Here is a 25,607-nt window from a genome sequence, read left to right as displayed (position 1 = left end):
AAACCAAGTATCTATCATGTCTCAGAGTTATTTTATCTCCACCAGGCACAAAAATTTGCAATTCTTTTAAGTTTCAACTACTCAAGAATGGCTATACAAATCACATATTATCTAAAAGTGCACAAATCTATGAGGCAGAAAGTTTAAAAATGCTTACAACGACTAATCATAAGAAATTCAAGACTTACATTACTTTTTCATAAACTACTGACATTACTTTGGCCATCATAACTACAAAGTTCTGGTATTCCTTATACATACTATATTATTCAGAAATGATGACACATACTCATTTAACTTTTAACTAATAAGAATAAATAAGTAGATAATATAGCATTCTCATAAGAAAATACACCCTTAGAAATTTTTAGATAATCTTTTTTCACTCCTAGAAATCAGGAAAAAATATTAAAGCATGTTCAATGAATAATTCTCTGAGACTACATTAATCAAAGTAAAAAAAGTAGAATGGCAATATTAGCTTTAAAAAATTAAAAAATAGGCATATTTCCCAATAGTATTTAGATATGATATAGAATTGACTTTTTAAAACTAAAATATTGGTTCTACTCTAATAATATTAAAATATACCTTAAACAAATTTATTACAAAATAAAAGACACAGTTACAAAATAAAAAATAGTCCTATATCAAAAAGATAAGGCTCAATAACATTGAACCAAACAAAAAGGAACATCTCTTCAGTGATTCGATTGCTATAATGAGTGGCAAGGCTTTAAAAAGACCATAGTACACAAATGCTTTAAAATTTCATATTGAGAAAAATTGTACTTTTAACAATTGAATCTGATCCATGTGTAATTTTATGAATATATGACTTTAAGATACATATGAATCACTGTACTCAGCAGTCAAATATGCAATGCTTAATTTCTGAGAATTTTCGCATGGGATCCTTAAGTAAAGTAACATACATTTTAAAATGTGTTTAACTATTTAACCGACCACATAATCTTGAACTGCTAACACTCTTTTCCTCCTAAGTAATTTACATTTTTAAAATAAACACAAATTGTGGTCTTTCTTACAAATAGAGGTTCTAGTCTCCCAGTGGTTCTATGTCTTCTCTTTACATTTTCTGCCCTTTCTATAACAATAGGAAGGGGAAAACCATTCTATTGTCGTTTCCTTGGTAGAGTAACTCAATTTTGTTTAGCCCTTACTGAGCATCAGACACTGTTATTGATATTTTCTTTTTTTTTTTTTTTTTCGTTTTTCTGTTCTTTTTTTTTTTAATAGAAACGGGGTCTCACTATGTTGCCCAGGTTGGTCTCAAACTCCTGGGCTCAAGCAACCCTCCCCTCTCGGCCTCCCAAAGTGCTGGGATTACAGGCGTGAGCCAGTGAGCCTGTTACTGATATTTTATATGCCTTATCTCATTTAACCCTTTCAGAGTTGGGTTTCCCTATCTTGATCTTACAGACAAGAATCCACCTCAAAAAATCAGATAAGTAGCTTGCTCAAGGCCATGTAACAGCTGAGATTCAAATCCAGGACATGAGATTTCAAACTCCAAGTTCTTTCCATACCAAGCTGCCCCCTCCCACAAGAACTGAGCGCCAAACATCTTAGCTGCATAAACATGCAAATAAAAAGACCTGCAAATCATCTGACATGAGATTTAAACTAATACAGCATATATATTCAAATATATAGCCAGTACTCATCTTCTTGAAGCTAAATATGAAGCTATTTAATTAAAATATGTGTTTCTCTCCTTTATTCTTTGGAAATCTAAGGCCAGGCTTCTTGTCCATCCAGTGTCCTAAACCTGTCACTTTCAACCTTGTTTACAAGTTCTGTTTTTCATCCTCCTGCTGGTTCTCTGTGAAAACGTGTCACTTCATCGGACTTGACACATCATTTTAAATTCCATAGCTCAGGTTCTCAAAGCTGTTTATGGTACACTGGAAGACCAGGGTTCTCTCTGTTTTTTTTCCTCGAGTGTCTCCATGGCCCAGTCCATGCAGCAGGCCCTGTCATGAAGCTGTGATTCCCACGTATGACTGGCACTCACCCAAGTTAAATCAGTACCCTTCCAGGGAACCTGTCATCTCTCCTAATACTACCTCATTTCTTGTGATCCCTTTCCCTTATTTGTCCTATTACCAATGGAAAGCTCCATAAATTAAGTGAACAATCTTAATGGAAGCTATTGGTTGACCATTCCTAATTCGAAAATCTGAAATCCTCCCAAATCTGAAACTTTCTGAGCAACGACATGACACTACAAGAAGAAAATTCCACATCTGACCTCATGTGATGGGTTGCAATCAAAATGCAGTCAAAATTTTGCTTCATGCACAAAATTATTTTTAAAATATCATGTAAATTACCTTCAAGCTATGTGTATAAGGTGTACATGAAACACAAATGAATTTTGTGTTTGGAGTTGGGTCTCATCCCCAGGATATCTATCTATCTATCTGCAAATATTCCAAAATCTGAAGAAAAAAAAAAAAATTCAAAACGCTTCTGGTTCCAAGCATTTCAGATAAGGGATATTCAACCTGTGCTAATATTTCTGACTTGGGCTGTTTATGAAAAGTAACTGTCTTAAGGAACACTAGCAGGGGGAAAGGGCAGGGGAAGAAAAAGAGAAAAGAAACATATTTTAAAATTTATAACATAAATGAATTGATACATGTAAAATACTCAGAATGGTGTCTGTATCTAGTAAGCAATTAGTAAGTGTTGGCTACTGGTAGTTTAATGTGACTATTAAACAATTCTGTGAGGAAATAATTATGCATTATCATGTCCCAGGTGTACTCAACTTTATGGAACAGATGTGTTGCTGATAGATTGGCTTAAAAGTCAACTGTGGAAACCAAATCACATTTTCCTACTGTTTCACTTAATAAAGATAGAAATGTACTCCCCATGGAAAACGACTCATGAAACTGTACCAAAAAGTTTAAATAAACAAAGTGATATTCTGAAACATTTATATACTCAAAATAAGCAACTAAGAATATTACATGCAGAATTCAAAAAACTCTGTGTTAAACTGTTCCCTTAGGGTTAATTACAGTTGTTGACATGATAATTTTTTGATTTTTTGTTTGTTTGTTTTTGAGACGGAGTTTCATTCCTGTTGCCCAGACTGAAGTGCAATGTCGTGATCTCGGCTCACCACAACCTCTGCCTCCCGGGTTCAAGCGATCTCCTGCCTCAGGCCCCTGAGTAGCTGGGACTACAGGTACCCGCCACCACGCCTGGCTGATTTTGTATTTTTAGTAGAGACAGGGTTTCTCCATGTTGGTCAGGCTGGTCTCGAACTCCCGGCCTCAGGTGATCCACCCGCCTCGGCCTCCCAAAGTGCTGGGATTACAGGCGTGAGCCACCACGCCCAGCCAACATGACAGTTTTGAAGTTCTAAACTCTTTATTGTATAAGATGGGTTCATCGTATCCACAGTTATCAAAATAATACTGTATATTATCTTAAGAAAGTAAAAATTTCTTAAGAGCACTTTTTTTGTCTGCTTGTATGTTTATTTTTAATTTTTGTGGGTACATAGTAGGTGTATTATTTATAGGGTACAAGAGTACGTTTCTTTAAACTTGCTCTAATAGTACCAACTCAAGCATCAAATTTGCTATTGTCTTAGCTTTAAAAAGAAGAGATTTGTTATAATACACAGAAAAAAGCCATGCAGTGTAAAATCAGAAAAGAAAGAATAAGCATTTTGATGCTATTTGGTTGAAAAACAGTTTTTCTAATCACCAAGAATTATGTTAACCAATCATTTCAACACAAGAAGCTTCCCATAAAATAAAGAAATTCACAATAGAAACTTTTAGGAGATAGTTTCAGTTATCTGTAAACAATTAAATAATTGTCTAGGAGAAAGAACACTGAGCCAGTTTCTTCAACTGTCAGAAAACAAAAGATCTTTGAAGGTTGACTGCAGGAAGCCAAAACCAAAATGAGATGGCTGTTGAACTACAAGGAAGATGCAAAATCCAAATAGGCCTAGACTGTCCTGATGGAAGGATAAAGCTAGCACACAATACCTACTAATCTTTGCACAGGTTGTTACATGGCCAGAGACCAAGAATGACTAAAACCCTCAAAAGGAGAGAGAGCTTAAGTATTTAATTTGGCAGTATAACCCAGGAGAGTTTCATTTTTTATTATTTTTATTTTTTTAACAAAGGTTTTTTTTGTAAAGACAGGGTCTCACTATGTTACCCAGGCTGGTCCTGAGCTCAAGTTATCCTCCTGTCTCAGCCTCCCAAAGGATTGGGATGACAGGCGTGAGCCATCACACCCAGTTCAACCCTGAAGTCTTAAGAAACACCTGTGGTACAATATTTTTAAATTACATAGACTAAACAAATGAAATAACAGTGAATTTTCACAAATTAAAATACTTCAAAGTGCATAAAAACACATAATGGTCAACTTAATATCCAAACCACATAAAGCAAGTGAAAACTAAAAGTTTTAACATACCTATTCTTTTTTTGTAAAGAGCATCTTTAGATATTACAAGTTCTGAAATAATTTAAAAATCAGAGTTACACTCTTAAAAAGTCACTCGTACTGGTATCTTTTTTTCATGGGGGAAGAAAGGTGACTAATATGACACAGTCTTCTGGTTTTCTCTGCTTCAGGTCAAAGATAACCTGAATACGCAAAAACCATTTGGACTCAAGCATTAATACTCACAGCCTCCACTTTCCATTCCACTCACATAATTTAATCACGATTTGTTTTTCATAAATTGATAGAGTATGATCTTTCTCAAAGCTTGAAATGTTACAAAATGGCCAGGCATGGTGGCTCACGCCTGTAATCCTAGCACTTTGGGAGGCTGAGGCAGGAGGGTTGCTTGAGCTCAGGAATTCAAGACCAGCCTGAGCAACATAGTGAGACCTTGTCTCTACAAAAACAAAAAACAAATGTTACAAAATAATAAGCCCTTAACAAGAACTAAATCTTGGAAAAGCCATACTGTGGTCTAGCCACATTCTTCCAAACTGAAACACCATCAAGTGAAGAGAAAACAAAAACCCAAGAAACCAAAAGTTCACACAATGTAGGCTGTGCCAGACTTGATTGTTAAATATGGCCTATTGTGAGCCCTCACCTCGGTTTAACTGTTTTTCCAGGACAATTACTTTCTGATCTTTCAAACGAATACAGGAGATACTCATACCAACAGAATCTGATAAGATCTTCAAATGATAATATAATACCCGTTTGTCAAGATCAAAATTCTCAACAAGCAATGGAAAAATGACATACTTGAAAAATTAGCTGAATATACTTCCAAAACCCTACATTCTTTAAGCTTCCTGTGCCCAAAATTCCTTTTGCCTAAAATGAATCCCTCCACTTGGGTGACTGACTCAATCGTCTCTCCTATCTCTATCTTCAGTTGTGAACTTTCGGAGTTAATTTCCCCTGCATTAAAATATGTGTACTAAACTGAAACACAATTGCAGCTGTATTTTCTCTTCCTCTATTCCCATCAGCTATATCCTTTGCTCCAAAATGTTGTTCCAGCATATTTTAACTCTGTACCTTTGTTTGTCATTCACTTTACTTGAAAGAATTATACTTACCACCTCTCAATCCCTGTAAAAAATCATCACAATCTTTAAAACAGTTTGGGAGGAGAAGTGACCAGTGATAGTAAAAGATAGCGGCCAAATGCTTGCCAGAAACTCAGTTATGCATTTTACATTAGTTGTTTCATTTACCCTCACAGCAATCTTGATATAAGCATTATTATTCTTCTGTAGAGGGAACTGAGGCTCAAAAAGATTAAGAAACTTGCTCAAAGTTATACAGACAGCCAAGTCAAAGATCCTTCCAATCGCATCTGAATTTCCTTTATCACCAATTGTACTCTGTACTTCTCTTAAGAAACACTGACTTATTCTGTGTAAGAATACACAATTAGTTGTATGCTTATCTCAATATTCTTAAGGAACAGGTATTATCTTCCTTATTTACTATCTGCTATAGCATTTAACACAGTGACTTGTATACTATTAGAATAACAATAAATACACAAATCTCTTGGTGATTTCATAATGGACAGACCAGTTGACAAGCCAATACTTAGCTACACAGCTAGGAGGAGTGCTAGGCAGAAAGGTATCCAGTAAAATACAATGAAGCAGGGAAATGGAAGTCAGGAATGGAGAAGGTACAGAGCAATAATGCCAGACAAAGGATCAACAATCTTGTCTTAGAGGTCAGGAAGCTGGGAACAGGAAAGTAAAGCTTGGAGACAAGAGCTGTAAGACAAGGGACCCTACACAGGGTATAAACACACTACAATCTGCACACCATTCCAAGCAGACTATGCAACAGGAGAAGTAAAGGACCTGATAGTCTATCAAAGACCATCCATTTTCAATATTAACTGTTTTTCCAGTTTCTATCAGTAGTTTCCAATGCTGGGATGTCACAGAGCAACACACTTAAAATGCACACACACATAACTGGACATCCAATAGGCTACCAATTTGTTATTTTGCCAAGATAGGACAAAAAAAGTTAAACTATCTTGTACTATCATTACTATTTTACAAAAAATAGCATATTTTAAACAACAAAACAGGGGGAATGTCATAATGAAGGCTCACAAACGTAGCTTCATAAAAATCTCATTATATTTTCCTTATATTTCTCATTTTATCACAGGCCAGCAAAAAAATCCATCGAGTTCTACAGAAACTGTGGCTGTAGGTGATTCTTTAACATCTTCCTAAGTTTTCCTTACATTTCTATAATGATCTTTAGAATTAAAGATGTACAGGGGGAAAAAAAGCAAGAAAATGGCCTCTTTTAACTGAATATTGGTTTGAATCAGCTAATATGTCAATTGACATACAATATGTAGAATAAACATAATTAATAAGTAGCAGTGATCATTCCAGTTAGATTTTTTTTTTTTTTTTTTTTTTTTTGAGACGGAGTCTCACTCTGTCTCCAAGGCTGGTGTGCAGTGGTGTGATCTGGGCTCACTGCAAGCTCCACCTCCCAGGTTCACACCATTCTCCTGCCTCAGCCTCCCGAGTAGCTGGGACTACAGGCGCCTGCCACCATGCCTGGCTAATTTTTTTGTATTTTTAATAGAGACGGGTTTCACCATGTTAGCCAGGATGGTCTCGATCTCCTGACCTCAGGTGATCCACCCACCTCGGCCTCCCAAAGTGCTGGGATTACAGACGTGAGCCACTGCACCTGGGCCTCTCCAGTTGGGTTTTCAATGTGTTCTATTTGTAGCTAGCAGCTTACTCCCTGGGAGACAAAGTCCCAAACCCTTAATAGCAACAACTGTTTTCTAAATGTGTTCACTAAAATAGCATGGTAAAAGATAATGAAATTCTGTCAACCATAAAGTACATACTTTTCCAAAAATTTTCTTTTGTTCCACCTTCATTGTTATTTTTAGTTTTATAAAGCAATGACAGCAGACAAAAATTAAGGCTAAGATATTATCTATACCTTCCAAAGACAGCAGTGGAGACAGCCGTAATTGTCAAATAATGTTTGTGACGTAGACACCTGGTTGGCCATCCAAGCTGAGACCCATACAAAGTGACACTGTGCTACAGATTTGAGCTAACTTACGAATGTCCAAGCTGAAAACGAAACAGGAACTATGAACACAACTATACACTTCCTACCATAGTATGAGATTTTATTTACATAATATATGTATAAATTATACATATAAATAGACAAATAATTTATCCTTTAAGAATACAATTCTGCCATGTAAGATATATTCCTAATATACCGTAAAGTTTAAAAAGCAGTAACAAATACTGTTTTAAAATTATGTAATATAATCAAGTAGATATATACATATATATAAATCATATACATACAAGTATACACACACACACACACACACACACACACACACACACACAATTTCTTCCCAGCTCCACCCCTAACTGTTCTCTATGTCTGGTTTGTTTGGTTTTGGGGTTGTAGGTTGTTTTTGTTTTTGCTTTTTTTCTTTTTAGGTACACATACCTGGCCCCCTTATCAGATTTACTGAATTAGAATTTGCAGGAATGAAAACAAGGCATATATATATTTATAAAAAGTATTATTATTATTATTATATGCTGAAGTGAAGCCAAATTTATGCTAGTATTAGAAATATTTATTTCTGCAGATTAATAGTTAACAATCATCTGCTGTTAAACTAAGCAAAACTAAATCTGTACTTTCAAATATTCTAAAGGTCAACATATGAGAAAGTGGTCTCTAGCAAAGACTTACCTAAGGGTTAATCTGAAGATCTGACTAAGCCACAGGCAAAATATACCAACCAAAAAACCTGAATAATGGACCATAAAATATACTCTAAAAGCAAAGGAGTATTAGTGAAAAAAGCTATTGTTTTTGTTCTCTCAGTGGTTACGGAGGCTGACGTCTGCTGAGGTGAAATCTCACAGGAAACAGTGGTTGAGGCTAATTCTATAACATGTAACAGGTACCATATTTTGGCGCCTGGGATAAAAGGTATTGTTCTAACATGGGTCAAAACATCCTGGGAAAAGAAAAAAAAATCTTATATTTCACAGGCATTGAAACTAGAAAGCTAAATTCAGATAAAACTTAAATTTCTAACCTGTGTGGGAAAAAACTTAAATTGTTTGGGTCAAATAATGGTGTTAGCAATCACATAAGGAAGAGAGATGATGTGTTTTAAAGCGAAATGAAAAAGTAGTGCCTAAGCATTTATGTAATTACCCACCATTTTAACTTCAACAAATTCTCCAAATTCAAGAGCTAACAATTTTAATCAACACTGTAATAATTTCAGTAAAATTCAACTGCCCATCTTTGACTTAGAGATTATTACCTAACACAGGGCCAGGACAAAGTAGCATTTACTAGAGAGAGAAAATGAGGGAACTGGTAGGCCCTTAGCACACAGTCCACTGGCTATCAAGGCGACTACCCAAATATCCATGAGAAGAAAGCTTTCCCACTCGGATCTCAGCTGCACAGTGGTTTAGTGCCTCTTCTCCTACATACACATTACACCTCTTTTCCTTGACTGATGGAAAGAATCCCTATCAATTCAGTGAGAGCTCTTTTCTTTATTGGAACAGGAGAAAGGAGTGATAAAAACTACCCCCATTAAATACAAGATGTATTTAAAGGAATGTATATTCCTTTATAAAGAATTGTGCTGTTTTCAGAAACATTCGGATGGAAAAGGGAAAAAATGCATCTCAACAGAGGAAATACGTCAATTTAAGAACTTAAATAAGAACATTAAAGAACAGTATTTCAGAGATGAGCAAGCAATGTGCCAGCTGAGAACTTCCATCCCAAGAGGTGGTGATATTCATGGAGTATAACCCTAAAAAGCCAACCTATGACAGAGAAAAAAGTGAATCATAAGAAAGTCCTGGCTTCCCAGATTCTATTCTTTTCAACCGTAATGCCACTGAATTTGCTACAGAATAACTGCAACTTACGCTGAATTTTTATATATAACTAGCTTAGTGATGGTGCTGCTTTTTAAAAAATGAAAATGTTTGTATAATATGCAAACATTATATTTTTGGTAATATGATGGCTGGAACTCAGCAAATCAGATAGCCTTTGTAACATAATCATCAGTTTGATTTACTTCGATGCTTTTCTTTTCCCACTGCTAAATCTTGAGGTCATGTCCAAGTGAATGAAACAGTTACTCTACCGATTCACTATCAAAAAGTACAGGTGTGGGCTATTCATAGGAGGTACACTCCTGCTTTCCTTTTTCATCTACATAGGAGGGAGTAAAAAGGAGGCTTGAGGGAGCAGAAACCCATGGGTCCCTTTTACAACAACCAGGAGAAGGAAGGAGAAGAGAAAGGGTAGTTGCTCATGTAAAGTACACAAAGCAGGGCTCCCTCATATACATCTCATTTTGATAAGCACAACCAGCAGATTCTTGGTGCCAGTAGTAGAAGCTCCATTTTTCAGATAAGAAAACTGAAGTTGAAAAGGGGTTCCAGGCCAGGCGCAGTGACTCATGCCTATAATCCCAGGACTTTGGGAGGCCGAGGCAGGTGGATCCCTTGAGGTCAGCAGTTCAAGATCAGCTGGGCCAACACAGCAAAACCCTGGCTCTAGTAAAAATACAAAAAAATTAGCTGGGCCTGGTGGCGCATGCCTGTAATCCCAGCTACTGCAGAAGATGAGGCAGGAGAATCACCGAATTCAGGAGGCAGAGGTTGCAGCAAACTGAGATCATGCCACTGCACTCTAGCCTGGCTGACAAGAATGAAACTCTACCTCAAAAAAAAGAAAAGAACAAGACAAGACCAAGACAAGACCAAGACAAGACCAAGACAAGACAAGACAAGACAAAGACAAGGTAAGACAAGACGAGACAAGACGAGACAAGACGAGACAAGACGAGACAAGACAAGACAAGACAAGACAGAGACAAGACAGAGACAAGACAGAGACAAGACAGAGACAAGACAAAGACAAGACAAGACAAGACAAGACAAGACAAGACAAGACAAAACAAAGCAAAGGAGTTCCGGTACACAGGCTAATTAACTGCCAGATTTCATGTCTGCACCTACGTCTTCCTACTTCTACAAAGACTCAAAAGGCTCCTTTTGTGGGGAAGGAGGTACCTTGTTTATTGCTTAGTATGTATTACTTTAATAAATAATTATTTTAATAATCAGCTTTATTGAGGTAAAATTGACACAAAATAAACTGTACATATTTAAAAAGTACAATTTGGTAAGTGTTGACATATGAATACATCTGTGAAACATCGCCGCAATCATGATAATGAACATATCCATTGTCCCTAAAGGTTTCCTTGTGTCTCTTTGTCACCTCTCCCTCTAAACTCTCTACCCAAGTGCCCAGGAAAGTATTGTTCTTTCTTTCACTATAAATTAGTATGCAGGATAAATTGGTTTTCAATAATTTTATATAAATGGAATCATAGAGTATGTACTCTTTTTGTCTGGCTTTTTTCATCCACACTACACAGTGTGTCAATAGCACATTGCTTAGCACTACTGCATGGATTTGTGCTTTGCTAGCTATTTCCTGTGAAGCTATGGCAGTATGGGGTGATAGAGGGAGATAGAAAGGCTAGACAAGAGAGAATGGGCTTGCCTTTTCTATTTTGCTTCCTGTCCTCATCCATAATGCCAATTTCTAACTCCGATGTGGGAGAAGGTAACATCAGAACTCTCAAACAATAAGCTAATGCCTTAAATTTCATGACTACTCTAAACATTATATTATAGTTGCTTCAACTAAAAGAACCTTAAATGGTAGAAAAATTAACAATGATGAAATGTGTTGCCTATTTCTTCTAGTCTAGATAAAGATAAGCTTAGTCTGAAAGAAGAGAAGGGAGAAAATACAGCATTGATACGAGAGGCCCTTTTTGCCTTTATAACCCCCAAATGCTAAAAGTCTGGTAATGTGGACTCCAATAGGGTTAAAACAAAAATAAACCAACCAAACAAAAGGCCAAATCCCAGAAGCCAAGCTTAGGTACGTGAAAACAGAAGCTGGTATGTTAGAAATTCCATAGGAGATGAGATTGGAACCCAGAGGACATCTAACTCCCACCCCCACAGTTGTCCTTTCCCAAGCACAGCTAAGCATCCTCTTGCCTAACAAAGACAAAACAGTTCATTGTGAAAATGCAGCTGAGATGTAGCCTAAAGGCAAGGGACAAGCTGAGGCCAAAACACAGTATTGGCCTTTCAGTTAAGGTCCTGGAGTTAGGTAGAGGCTTCTCACTATAATAGAGAAATTCCCAGGTGCAGAAAGGATGACCAGGCAAGGTTTCTGGCTATTGTTACTGCAAATGGAACTGACCATAACAAACAGATATTCCACTTAGTCCACTTAAGGGAGCTGATTTTCCAAAGAAACCACAAAAACCTGCTGAATGTCTATGTCAACGATTCTTAGAGAACACATCAGATGCTCTGGGAGTTCTTATCAAAGCACAGATCGCTGGATTTCCTGTTCTCATTTCATGAAGTCTGTGGTGACACCCAAAAATTTGCCATTCAAATGATGCTATTGCTTCTGGTCTCCAGACCATGCCGAGAACCACTGTTCCAAGGCAACCTGAGATCTCTCCTACCCAACCTTGCATTAACTGAGAGAGAGCTGCTGGAAATGAATGATCCTTCCTAAAAGCAACCCCAGATGTGGCATTAAAAAACAAGGAAAGGAGAGAGATTCTCAGAGCTAAAAATCACTTGCTATCAAATGTGCTAAGAAATTAACTTCCTACCAACTACAGGGGGTGTTTACCATTCCTGGATTATGAAAGAATGACCAATATGTGCTGTTTTCTATTATTTTCCTTTTAAGATGAGACTTTTCATTGCATCATCCTGTTCTTCCTCCAGTATTATGAATTGACATAGGTGAGTTACTTTTTAGTTACAGGTTGCAAGACCATAAAGAGCTACACTAGATCCTACAGAGAGGAGTATATACCACCCAGATATATAGTCCATGTATCATCTAAGATCCTGGTCTTGGAATTGAATGAGACTTTGAGTATCCCTCTTCAGGGAAGTGGTGAGGATGGTTTGTTTAAGAGCAAATTTTAGTTAAGAACACGTATAGGAAGAAGGATGTGTATGAATGTTAGGGAGCAAAACGTGTGAACTACAGTGCATGTTGCTACTCAGGACTTAACCCCACTCTCTTTCCAAAAGAATACTGATTTTGTTCTGGAATCAACTCTTCTCTCACGCAGTCAGTAAAACTCACAAAAAACTAACGCTAGAACCAGTTCTAGAATAGAGCATGGCTAATCAAAGGGAAATACCTTTTCATTCTCCAATAAATGCTTCAATAAATGTATTCCAATAAATACATCAGGAACTCAGACCTAAGCCAATCAGAATGTAGCATTCTCATGGAAACTGGGATTCATTCAGGAATGTGCCTGAGATAAAATTCGTATCAATGAAATGTGCTGGGGATTCTGGGGAAAATACTGCTTTGCTTTTAAAATAGTGACCTTTTCTTTTAGAGATTGAGAAAAAATTGCACTCAGGACCATTTAATCCTTAGACTAAAAGTCAGAGGAGATATAGCCAAGAAAATCACAGGAAAATGTGGTAAAGCCACTGGATTAAGGTATACTTCTTACCTTCAACTTATGTCATTATATGTCATTATCATTAAGTTATTTATGATATGCCATTGAAATGTATACATCTAAATAAAAACTGTACCTATTAAAAGCAATAAGAACTTCAAAGAACCAAATAAATGGTGTTTGCCAAAATAATTTTATATCCTCCTTAATCTGAACAATTTCCTTTTTTTAGAGACAGGGTCTCAGTCTGTCACCCAGGCTGGAATGCAGTGGCGTGATCACAGCTCAGTGCACCCTTGAACTCTTGGGCTCAAGCTAACCTCCTGCCTCAGTCTCCCAAGAATCTGGGAATACAGGCTTGCACCACCAAACCTGGCTAATTTATTTTCATGTTGTTTTTTTTTTTATTAGAGACAGGGTCTCACTATGTTAACCAGGCTAACAAATTGCTTTGTATTTGCAATCTTTCTAGGTGTCAACTTTGCAAAATGCTTTTCATTGGATCATTTGAGATTTACAAGATAAATAGATAGTCCCTGCCTTAAAATTAGAAAAGTGCAAAAGTAATTGCAATTTTTGCATTGTTGGAATTTGCCAGTTGATATTGGAATACGTTCTTACATAAATGTGGTTATGTTATAAATCATTTTAATGGGCATTTCTCACTTTATATTTTTTGGCTAATGACTTATTACTTGCTGTTTATGTTTATCTTAGACTATGGAAATGATGTTAGACATAAAGTAAATGTGAGCAATCTTCTTATTTGAGTTCAAAATGGGTCTTAAAGCAGCGGAGACAACTCAGAACATCAACAACACATTTGGCCCAGGAACTGCTAATGAACAGACAGTGCAGTGGTGGTTCAATAAGTTTTGCAAAGGAGAGGAGAGCCTTGAAGATGAGAAGCGTAGTGGCCGGCAATCAGAAGTTGACAATGACAGATTGAGAGCAATCATTGAAGCTGATCCTTTTACAACTACATGAGAAGATGCCGAAGAACTCAACGTCGACCATTCTACGTTCGTTCAGCATTTGAAGCAAATTGGAAAGGTGAAAAAGCTCGATAAGTGGGTGCCTCATGAGCTGACCGGAAATCAAAAAAATCATTTGAAATGTCATCTTCTCTTATTCTATGCAACAACAACAAACCATCTCTTGATCAGATTGTGACGTGCGATAAAAAGTGGATTGTATACAACAACTGATGATGAGCAGCTCAGTGGTTGGACTGAGGAGAAGCTGCAAAGCACTTCCCAAAGCCAAACTTGCACCAAAAAAAGGTCATGGTCACTGTCTGGTGGTCTGCTGCTGGTCTGATCCACTACAGCTTTCTGAATCCTGGTGAAACCACTACATCTGAGAAGTCTGCTCAGCAAATCAATGAGATGCACTGAAAACTGCAAGGCCTGCAGCTGGCACTGGTCAGTAGAAAGGGCCCAATTCTTTTCCACGACAACACTCGTCCGCACGTCGCACAACCAACGCTTCAAAAGTTGAATGAATTGGGCTGTGAAGTTTTGCCTCCTCCGCCATATTCACCTGACCTCTTGCCAACCAACTGCCACTTCTTTAAGTATCTTGACAACTGTTTGCAGTGAAATTGCTTCCACCACCAGCAGGATGCAGAAAATGTTTTCCAAGAATTCATCAAATCCTGAAGCACAGATTTTTATGCTATGGGAATAAACACACTTCTCGTTGGCAAAAATGTATTGATTGTAATGGTTCCTATTTTGATTAATAAAGGTGTGTTTGAGCCTAGTTATAATGATTTAAAATTTATGGTATGAAACCACAATTACTTGTACATCAACCTAATATTATAGGGTGGACATAATATAGAGACTATATAAAATAGATTATGCAGAGAATCTGTTAGGCTTCCAAATTCTGGGTTTTGCTAAGACTCAAGAATCATAAGAAAAAAAAAATCAAAGTTGGAAAAAAAAATCTAAAAACATACATTTGCCTAGTTCAATCTTTTCATTTTACATGTAAGAAATGAAGATCAAGTGATTCAGCTAATTAGTTTGAAGAAGCAAAACCCACATTTTCTGAAATGCGGTTTAATACTTCCACACCTATAGTTCTCAACTATTTTTCCTGGCCAAAGACAACACTGAGATATGCCCCTGTCTTGTGAATAGCAGTAATTCTTAATAGGAGAGGAGAGAAGAAGGGAAGGAGAGGTGCAGGGGCACAGGGGAGGGGAGAAGGGGTAGAGAAAAGGGAAGGAGGACCTGCAGGGTGCAGTGGTAGAACATTACCCATGCTATTGGGGGAGATAACTTTATTTACTATGGTCTTATTACTTTAGATGTTAGATGTTACCACTAGTTTGTATTATATTTTTAAATTTGGTCCCAAAATATGTAATTCTAAAATTTATTTATTAAAAAATATCTTTCTGAAACACATCATACAAATTCTTTACCTGAGGAAACACAGTACGGTGAATCATCTTGAATAGTATCTCATGTTACTGTTCTCAACTTCATACAATCATTGTAAAGTGCTATAAAGATATAGGGCAAAACATATTGTTGCATTTCTGTTTTTAATTTAGTTAATTTATTGGTTTGAAGAAAAGGAAAAGAGAGTCATATGTCTACTATCATTTATTTTGTTTTGATAGTTATTCTAAAGTTTAGGTTCACAAAAGGTTCAGCTATGATCATGTAACTGGTAGAAAATAACTCATGTTAAAGTAAATAACAGGCCAGGCACGGTGGCTCACACCTGTAATCCCAGCACTTTGGGAGGCCAAGGCAGGTGGATTACTTGAGGCCAGGAGTTCAAGACCAGCCTGGGCAACACGGTGAAACCCCGTCTCTACCAAAAATACAAAAATTAGCCAGCTATTCTGGCACATGCCTATAATCCTAGCTACTCAGGAGGCTGAGGCACAAGAATAGCCTGAACCTGGGAGGCGGAGGTTACAGTGAGCTGAAATTGTGCCACTGCAAGTGAGACTCCATCTCAAAAAATAATAATAATAAAAGTAAATAACAGCAAACCTACTGTAAAAATCATTTGCATAAATGAATTCAGTATCATATTCATGTTGAGAATAATTTATCAAAGTACCTAAAGTGTTTGTAGACCCACATCTCTTCAGTGAATCTGAGAAATCAAAATTATTAACATTGGTCTACTTCTGTTCTTGCAGTACAGAAGGACCTAAAATAAAACATTTGATGCTACTTTTTCTTTTGTCAACTCAATCTTTTGGAGAGCTTGAAAAATAATACAGTTTTTCAAGATTCCTGCACACAAGATTTTACCTAATTCCAGAGTTACCTATTTTGTTTAACCTATATGACTAAGGTGAAGGGTAATGCTTTGCATTGCATCTACCCAAGAAAGTTTTTGTGATATAAGGAAGCAAGTAAATAGGCCTACTATAACGAATCTGTAATACTTATTGCATTGAGTATATAGGAATCAAAATGAATCTGTTAGGAACTAAATACTAGAACAGTAGTTCACTCTGAGGTTTAATGAAATCTAACGACCGATTCTCAAGAAAAATATAAACAACACAAAATTCCACAGACAGTGGGAATGTAAAATGGTGTGTAGCTGCTGAGGAAAACAGTGTGGCAGCTACTAAAACAAAATAAAAATTAAATTACCATATGATCTAGCCATCTCTGGTTCAATCCCTCAATTTCTAGTGAATTCACAAAAGAACTAAAACCAGAGACTTAAACAGATATTTTGTAGTAATGATCACAGCAAACATTATTCTCAATAGCCAAAATGTGGAAGCAAACCAAATGTCAATCAACAGATATATGCATAAACAAACTGTACTATATATGTACAATGGAATCTTATTCAGCCTTAAAAAATGAAATGTGACATGTTACACAATGGATAAATTTTGAGAACATTATGCGAGGTGAAAAAAGCCAGTCACAAAATGACAAATTCTATATGATTCTACTTATATGAGGTACCTAGGGTAGTCAAGTTCATAGAGACAGAGAGTAGAATGGTGGGGCTGCAGGGAATGGGGAGTTATTGTTTAATGAGTACAGAGTTTTAGGTTGGGAAGAGGGAAACGTTCTGGAGATGGATAGTGGTGATGTTTGTATAACAACATGAATGTACTTAATGCCACTTAACTATCCACTTAAAAATGGTTAAAAAGGTCAACTTTATGTAATATTTAGTTTACCACCACCACCACAACAGACTGGTTAATGCTAATGTATCATAAAAGTTTCAAGAGGAAAATATAATTCTATGGACAATTCTAAGAGTTCACCAATTACCTAAAGATAATCAAGGAAACCCAAGCTATAAATATCTGTTAAATTTCAACATAAATATAATGAAACAGAGCCAAGCACAGTGGCTCATGTCTGTAATCCCAGCACTTTGGGAGGCTGAGGCAGGTGGATCACTTGAGGTGAGGAGTTCGAGATCAGCCTGGCCAACATGGCAAAACCCTGTATCTACTAAAAATACAAAAATTAGCCAGTCATGGTGGTGCATGCCTGTAATCCCAGCTACTTGGGAGGCTGAGGCACAAGAATTGCTTGATCCCAGGAGGTGGAGGTTGCAATGAGCCAAGATTGTGCCACTGGACACCAGCCTGGGTGACAGAGCGAGACTCTGTCTCAAAATAATAATAATAATGAAACAGGCATCACAGTACTATTTATAGAAATTAGCTTTGTTTTATCCCTATAATGATTGCCAACTAAATCCCATGCCTAAATATAATAAAAGTTTATTAAAACAGCAGAAATTGTTCTCCCTAGTCTGAAGTTATCTTTCCCACACGAAAATAGAGCAACTGTAATTCCACATTTGTTGTTTGTATTTCATCACTGTTTTCAGACAGAACAAGAGATCTGCTGCCTACACACCATTTCTCAGCATCAACACCCATTTTCTTATGCAATTTTAAATTCTGTTGGCAGGTTAAAGACATTTTTTCCAACCACAAACAAAAACTTCTTTTGATACTCTAAGTGAATGTTCAAGGAAATGTTCCCAATTAAAAAAAAACTATTTTAAACAATAACATAGAAGTATATCAACGGTCTTAAGAAAATGTAAGTGGTAATTCAATGAAAACCTCAGTTCTAGATATAAGACATGCAGGACTTTATACTACCTCATTGACAAATCACCTATCTTTATGTCTTCAATTTGGAACTTTGCAAATGTTAAACGAACACAGAAGGCCAGAATGCTAAAAAAGGCAGAACCACATAACTTAGTCTTCTGTGCAACTCCATAGACCTTTTTTTATGTTTAAAACAGCACTTTGTAACAGCCCTTGATAATGAAAAGTGTTTAGCTTCAATTGTTCGTCTTTAAGAGTTATAGAAACTAGCTTTACTAGAAATTTTTAGCCTAAAAAACTTAAATCTTAGTACATACTTTTAATATCTCATAAGTAAAGGTTTCTTTGCTATTGTTAAAAAAATTGTAACACAAATAGAGACCATCACAAAGATAAATAATGGCAGCTAAGAACATACATAGCATTTATAGGGCAGTGCCAGGTACTGTTATAAGCACTTTACATATATTTAGCTAATCCTGAAAACTGCCCCACGTGCTAGGTACTACTATTCCTCATTTTACAGATATGAAGCCAAGGAACGGAGAGGTAAAGTGATTTGCCAAATATCAAAAACATCATACAGCTGGTTAAGCAGTAGAATCCAGACAGTCTGGCTCCAACATCTATGCTCTTAACCATTACACATACTACCTGTCATAACATATTGGGGAAATAAAGATGATTTTGATAATGCTGAAGAAGCTCTTTAATAAAAACATAATATAAAATATATCAGTTATCAGTTGTCTTTTTGATCATAGTATTGTTGGTTTTCTTTGTTTTTAACTATAAGCCACTGTGCTAGAAGAGTGTAATTCACAGAATTAGATATACTAATGAAATTAAGATTTTTGGTAATGTCCATGACCAAGGAGAAAGTAAATCACAAAGATTAATGGCCAATTGTCTTAAGTCTATTGCTAATTTTGTGAACAATATACAAGTATAAAAACAAAGCCAACAAGACTGGTAGTTTGCTCACCAAAAAAATAAATACATAAATCTATAAGGAAATGAAAAGTGCAGGTGATTAATCAGAATACTTAGAAACAGATATAGAGTTGAGATTTTCAACATATAAGCTTCAAGATGTTGAGGTATAGGTAAATTGTCCAAAAATAATCAGAGGTTGGAGGAAGGACAGAGTTCGTGATTAGTATGACTCACATGCATCTCACAGCAAAACACAAACCACCAGACGTTTATCTATTAAAAACAAAAGACACTGAGTCTGGCACCAGCCTACAAAGCAAGAAATACCATGTGCGAGTCAGACACTCGTGTGCCATTTAAAAATAAAGAAGGGAGATAGGCACATGACACATGATGACTTCCAAACTTGACCTTCTCTGAAGTACACAATTCCATTTATAACTTCCAAAACAATTCAAAACACCTGAAAATAGCAACTTTCACATGAAAAGCAAGCAAGAAAAACTAAAAAGATGCTTTAAAAGTCAGAGGATAAAACTATTACAAAAAGAAATACTATATTTAGGGAGGAAAAAAACAAAAAGATTTTTGTGACACTGACTGTATTTTTAAGTGGGCTCCCCTCCTCCCTATATTAACATGAACCCAATGAAGCCAACCATTCTCTTGTGAAGACATCTAGGTTGAGCCCATGAGAGTGGAAAACTGGCTTCTGCTTAAACTGTTCCTCCAAACTCCAGTTTCCCCTACAAAGGAGAAAAGCTGTACTTGGACTAAAGATTGCTACATCTATTTAAGCATGGTTCTGTTTGAAAAGGACATGATACAATTACATGTAGCAGAAACCCTGATGGGACCAAATTCAGGTCATATTTGTGAGTAAAGAAAAAGTAGCTAATCTCCCAAATATGTAATGTAATAAAGTAATCCCCCCAAAATGATAGAATAAGAAATAGAATGGAGAGGAGATACAAATCCAACAAAGAAATGCCTTAATAAGACTATGGGGGTCTTGGGGACCTCTCTAAGTAGCATATCCATATTTAGAATCTGGCAATAATTTATTAAGTTACAACAAATAATCAACTTGGGTTAATATCAATAAACTGGGACCATTTAAAATTCATTAATTACACTCATATTGTTAGCAACAATTTTTTAAAGTATTTACAGTAAATACATCCTGTCACTCAGGGTATGCTTCAGTGCCACAAGCACTACCAGGAAGAATTAAACCATACTTTTAAAGTTCATGAGAGCTGTTGTAAAAGCACAGTGTGTGACATAATGTTATTATTAATACTTAACAAATAAAGTACAAAAAACCCCACCAAACCCTACAAAAGTTTCTAAACACTTACCTTCTATTTCTGTCTATATCTTATCTTTGACTCATAATAATCTTTCACAAGCCAGCACAGTCCACATTCTGAGCAGAACTGATTTATAGCTTATCTGCCTATCTTCTCACTTCTAACCCCTAAGAACCCTGCAGTCTCAACAGAACCCACTGTAAAAACCTCAGGGTTACTAAGGCAAAATCAAAATTATTATGTCATTTAAACCATACTTTCAACACACAATTACAGAGCATATAAAATATGTATGGGGAATATAAAAGTCATTAAACTGCAGAGTAAAACAGAAAATGATCCAAAAGGGGAGAATGGAAAGGAACAAAGAAAAAGGAGAAAGGAACAAAGAAAAATGAAAAAGGAAGGACCAGAAAAGGAGCTACCTGGAATGTAAGGGAAAGAGTTAAAGATGGCAGAAGTAATCAATCATTTCAGATAATACCAAGGAGTCGGGATTTGGCACATGCTCTCTCCAGCCTACTCATGAGAAGAAATGGTAGGAAAAAGTAGAAATATAAATAAAACTTTAACCTGAACTACCAATTAACTACACCTTATCTGCTATAAGAGCTAATATATCTTGCTTCTTTTTCCTTATTATCACAAACATGCCATTTTAACAGTCAAGAATTTTAAAAATAGAAATAAGAAAATCATAGCACTTCTATATAGATAGCTCTAATAAAAATGTTGTACTTATATAAGCCTCTTAACAACACACTGGAATATGGCCTCCAGAATCCTGACTCCTGGAATTATGCCCTTGTGGAATCCCTTCCCCCTAAGTGTAGGTAGGATCTGTAACTTGCCTCTAACCAGTTAAGTATGGTAAAAGTGATAGATGTCACTTGGATCATTACATTATATAACATTATAACATCCATCTAGCTAGAAAACTCTTTTGCTGGCTTTGAAGAAGCTGCCATGTTGTAGGCTGCCCTATGGAGCAGGCCACATGGCAAAAAACTAAGGGTGGCCTCTGATTGACAGCCAACAAGAGACTGAGACCCACAATCCAATAGCCTGTAAAGAACTAAATGCTCCCAACAACCATGTGAGCTTGGAAGAATCTCCTTCCCCAGTCAAGCCTTCAGGTAAGACTCTAGTTCTTGCAGACACCTAGACTGCAGCCTGGCAGAGGACCCTAAATTATGCCCGAGCTATTGACTCACAGATGCTGTGAGATACTAAATGTGTGCTGTTTTAAGCAGCAACGTTTGCAGTGACACTGTTATACAGCAATAGATAACTAATTCAGGGCCTTTAGACTTGTTAAGCCAGTCTACTTATATGATTACCTGTGGCTCAAAAGAACATGGTCCTCTTCAGAGGTTCAAGAGGCTTCATATTCTTTTAACTGCACTACAGACTAGTCAGCCTAAAGCAGTAGTAAGAGTAGAAGCAGCAGCAGCAGCAAGACAGCAAGAAGACCTTTGGTTGTTCTATCCATGCTTGAATCCACTTGAAAGTAGACTCTAAGGGAATCCCAAAACTCATAATAAATAACAATCCATTCTGGCCAACCATAAAAATACCTTAACCTTTGTCCCATTTGCCCCAAGAATATCCACCAGTGGTGCTTGTGACTGGAGCATTTACCCCTAGATAACTTTGCCACGAAGTATCCTGCTTTTATTATTATTTTCACATCACTCTAGTATCTCGACTTCAGAAGCAAAAGACATCATTCTATTTATGGCATTCTGTTTTTAGTAGTGGTATTTCCACTTACAAAATGTAGTAATTCTCAATCGCTGAAAATGTCAAATCCTAGAAAACACAGCATTCCTATGCATGACGGTAACATTGTTCTCAAATAATTGTTCACTGAAGAGTTATTTGATGAATCCAATTTTTCTGAAATAGACGATTCTGATAATTCAGACAGTTCTGATGTTAGTTCTGTTTAGAAATAACTCCAGGAACATTTTTTATGTTTTATTTTCACACTGAAAATCAGTCAGATTTGCTTCAGCCTCACAGAGCACGTTTATGTAAAATTAAATGAGCACTGGCAGTGAGCTGCACTTTTTTTTTTCAAAACAGGAAAGGCAGTTTTCTAAATTATGAGTTGTCATCAGCATTTTACTTTTTATTTTTTAGATTAGAAAATATTAAAATGCATCACACACAAACATTTGTATCAATTCAATTACATTCTATACTTACTGAAGACGCATTCTATGCAAAACACTATGTCATCTGTTAGAATCTAATAGGGTAGAATAATACAAATGCACAGGTAACTGTAAAGAAACATGACAAGGACCATAGGAATGGCCAAATCAAGGAAGGTAACAACCATAACTGGAACCAGAAAAGCCTTCATAAAGGAGACAGCATTTTAGACAGGCCTTGAGTAAGAAAGTAGAATTTCACAAATGGATACCAAGGGTAGGGAAAGAAACGACACCTCTCTTTAGAAAGGGACGGACATAAACTGTCGTATATGTGTATGTGAGACAGACAGAGAGAGAGAGACAAAACGAGAATGTGTATGTGTGCTTATTAGAGAGTAGGAGTTATTAAGACAGAGTCTGGCTAGAGAGGCAAGTGAACACCAGACTGAGAAGTTTGTATTTAATTTATCCAAGATTCACAGAAAAATTGTAAACACACTGAGAGTATTAGTACATTTTCACATGGCTATAAAGAACTGCCAGAGACTGGGTAATTTATAAAGTAAAGAGGTTTAATTCACTCACAATTCAGCATGGCTGGGGAGGCTTGGAAACTTAAATCATGGTGGAAGGTGAAGGGAAAGCAGACACTTTCTTCAGAAGGCAGCAGGAAGGAGAAGTGCTGAGTGAAGGGGGAAAGAGCTCCGTATAAAACCATCAGATCTCGTGAGAACTCACTCACTATCATGAGAACAACATTGGGGAAACCATCCCCATAATTCATTTACCTCCACCTGGACTCTCCCGTGACACATGGGGATTATGGGGATTACAGGAATTACAATTCAAGATGAGACTTGGGTGAGGACACAAAGCCTAACCCTATTGCTGAGCCAAAGAAAACGATGCTGTTTGCCACTCTGGCCTGGTGTTGTGATTCAAGAACTGTTATCCGAGAAGTATCGCTAGGTCTGGACTTATGTTGTGGCATGTTATGATTATCAAGTATGGGAGTGAATGATAACCTAAAATATTCAGTGATACTTCAATGTGATTAATTGTAGGACTTTTAAATTCTGTCTTTTGATATTTTATAAACTGATTTGGTGAAGATAAGTCTACATTGATTCATAATCAACTACTTTCCTGTTGTTCAATATTTGCTTTCATTAACATTACTTCATTATAACAACTTGTCAAATGGCATTATGATCTATACTGCAAAATATATGATACCATATACTCAGTATAATGCTCTCTATATCGGGGCTGGCACATTTTTCCTGGAAAGAGCCAGACAGTAAATATTTCAGGTTTTGAGGACCCATAGGTCTCTTACAACTACCTAACTCTGTTGTCGTAGAGCAAAAGTAGCCATAGACAATATGTAAACATACGAGCATGGTTCTGTTGCAATTAAACTCTATTTACAAAACCAGGCAATGGGCTATTTTGGCCCATGGGCCAGAGTTTGCTGACCTCTAATCTATACTTTCTTCTATTAATTTATTTTCCCATAAAAGAGTAAAATGTAGCCCTTTACTGCACATTGGCCTTATAATGATATATTAATGGTTTATTGAGGTTGTATTGTATGTCAGGTACCAAGTTAAGTTTATTACCTCCAGTCTACTAGAGTAACTTCCAGAAACGGGCAAGAACATCTAGAAGAAAATCCTGTTGGCTTTGTCTTCAAATTAAATCTCTTCTCACCTCCTCCATCAGCACTCAAGCCACACATTCAACAAATACCTGCCAAGCACACACTCTATGCCAGGCTCTGTTCAAAGCATCTGGGACACATTACAGAGCAAAATAGAAAAATCCCTGCCCTTGAGCAGCTTAAGCTCTGGTAAGTGATGAAAGTCAACAAATAAACCTAATGTATAAGCAAATGATACCACATATTAGAGAGCAATAAGTGCTATGGAGGACAGAAATACAGAAGACTAACCAGCCTTTGGGATGCCAGGGAAGGAAGGGAGTGGTAAGGTTAAATAGTGTGACCAGATTGGGCCCAGGACAGCTGGCAGAAGAGTGTTCTGGATTACAAGCCTCCAGAGGAGGGGCTTACCCTAGGATGCTGTTTCCGCCATGTCTCACCTAGACTATCACAGGAGCAACCCATTCTCTCTTCTTCCATTCTGACTCCACGACAGGATATCCTCCCTACAGCAGCCACACAAGACTGAAAACTCCATCAGGTCATGCCAATCCCCTGCTCATGCCAACTCCCACTGCATGATAAATAAAATGCAAAGTCTGCCCTGGTTCCTGATTGCCTCCCAGTCTCATTTCCTACCGCTCTCCCACCCACCACTCTGCTCATAGTGGCTTCTTTGCTTTTCCACCCCAAGGCCTTTTGCTTCGCTGAGACACTCTTCTCTAGGCATCCTCCTGGCTCTCTCCCTCACGTCCTGCATATCTCAGACCAAACATCACTATCTCGAAGGCCACCCCTAAAAGCTCTCTGTCCAAAACAGCTCTACATCTCCTGCTTTATTGTTCCTCATTACACTGTTCACTATCTGACATTTTAATCTAGTCTGCCATTTACCTGTCTGTCTCCACCACTAGAATTGAAACTCCATGAAGACAGGAACTTTATCCCTAGCACAATATCCCTAACACCTCAAACAGTGCCTAGTACACAGCAGGCCCTCAATAAACATTTTTGAATATATGAAAGAAAGTAGTACTACCTTATAAAAGAGGAATCAAGGCTTTCCCAAGGTCACACAGCAAAAGAGTAGCCCAACCAGGACTTGAACTTAAGAATGTAGGACACTGGGGCCAACGCTCCTCATCAACAATCTCTTAGGGCAAATCCTCATGGAACTGGAAACAGAGAAGTCATTCACTATGCACATGGACAGGGTAAATCATATCAAGAGCAAGTTAGCCTGGTGGATAAGAATTCCAAACTGGTATTTTACTAGCTTTTTGACCTTAAGCAAATAAATTACTTAATAGTTATTTGCCTCACCTATAAA

General features: G+C 36.9%; 1 protein-coding gene across 5 annotated transcripts in view; it reads right to left on the bottom strand.

The window, feature by feature from the left end:
* Positions 1 to 25,607, bottom strand: part of CDKAL1 (CDK5 regulatory subunit associated protein 1 like 1) — a 715,037-nt gene that overhangs the window by 386,011 nt on the left and 303,419 nt on the right. The window lies entirely within an intron of this gene.

The sequence above is a fragment of the Pongo abelii genome, chromosome 5 (assembly GCF_028885655.2).
Source record: "Pongo abelii isolate AG06213 chromosome 5, NHGRI_mPonAbe1-v2.0_pri, whole genome shotgun sequence".
Lineage (NCBI taxonomy): Eukaryota > Metazoa > Chordata > Mammalia > Primates > Hominidae > Pongo > Pongo abelii.
The sequence above is the reverse complement of the archived record's forward strand: the minus strand, read 5'-3'. Positions and strand labels throughout refer to the sequence as shown.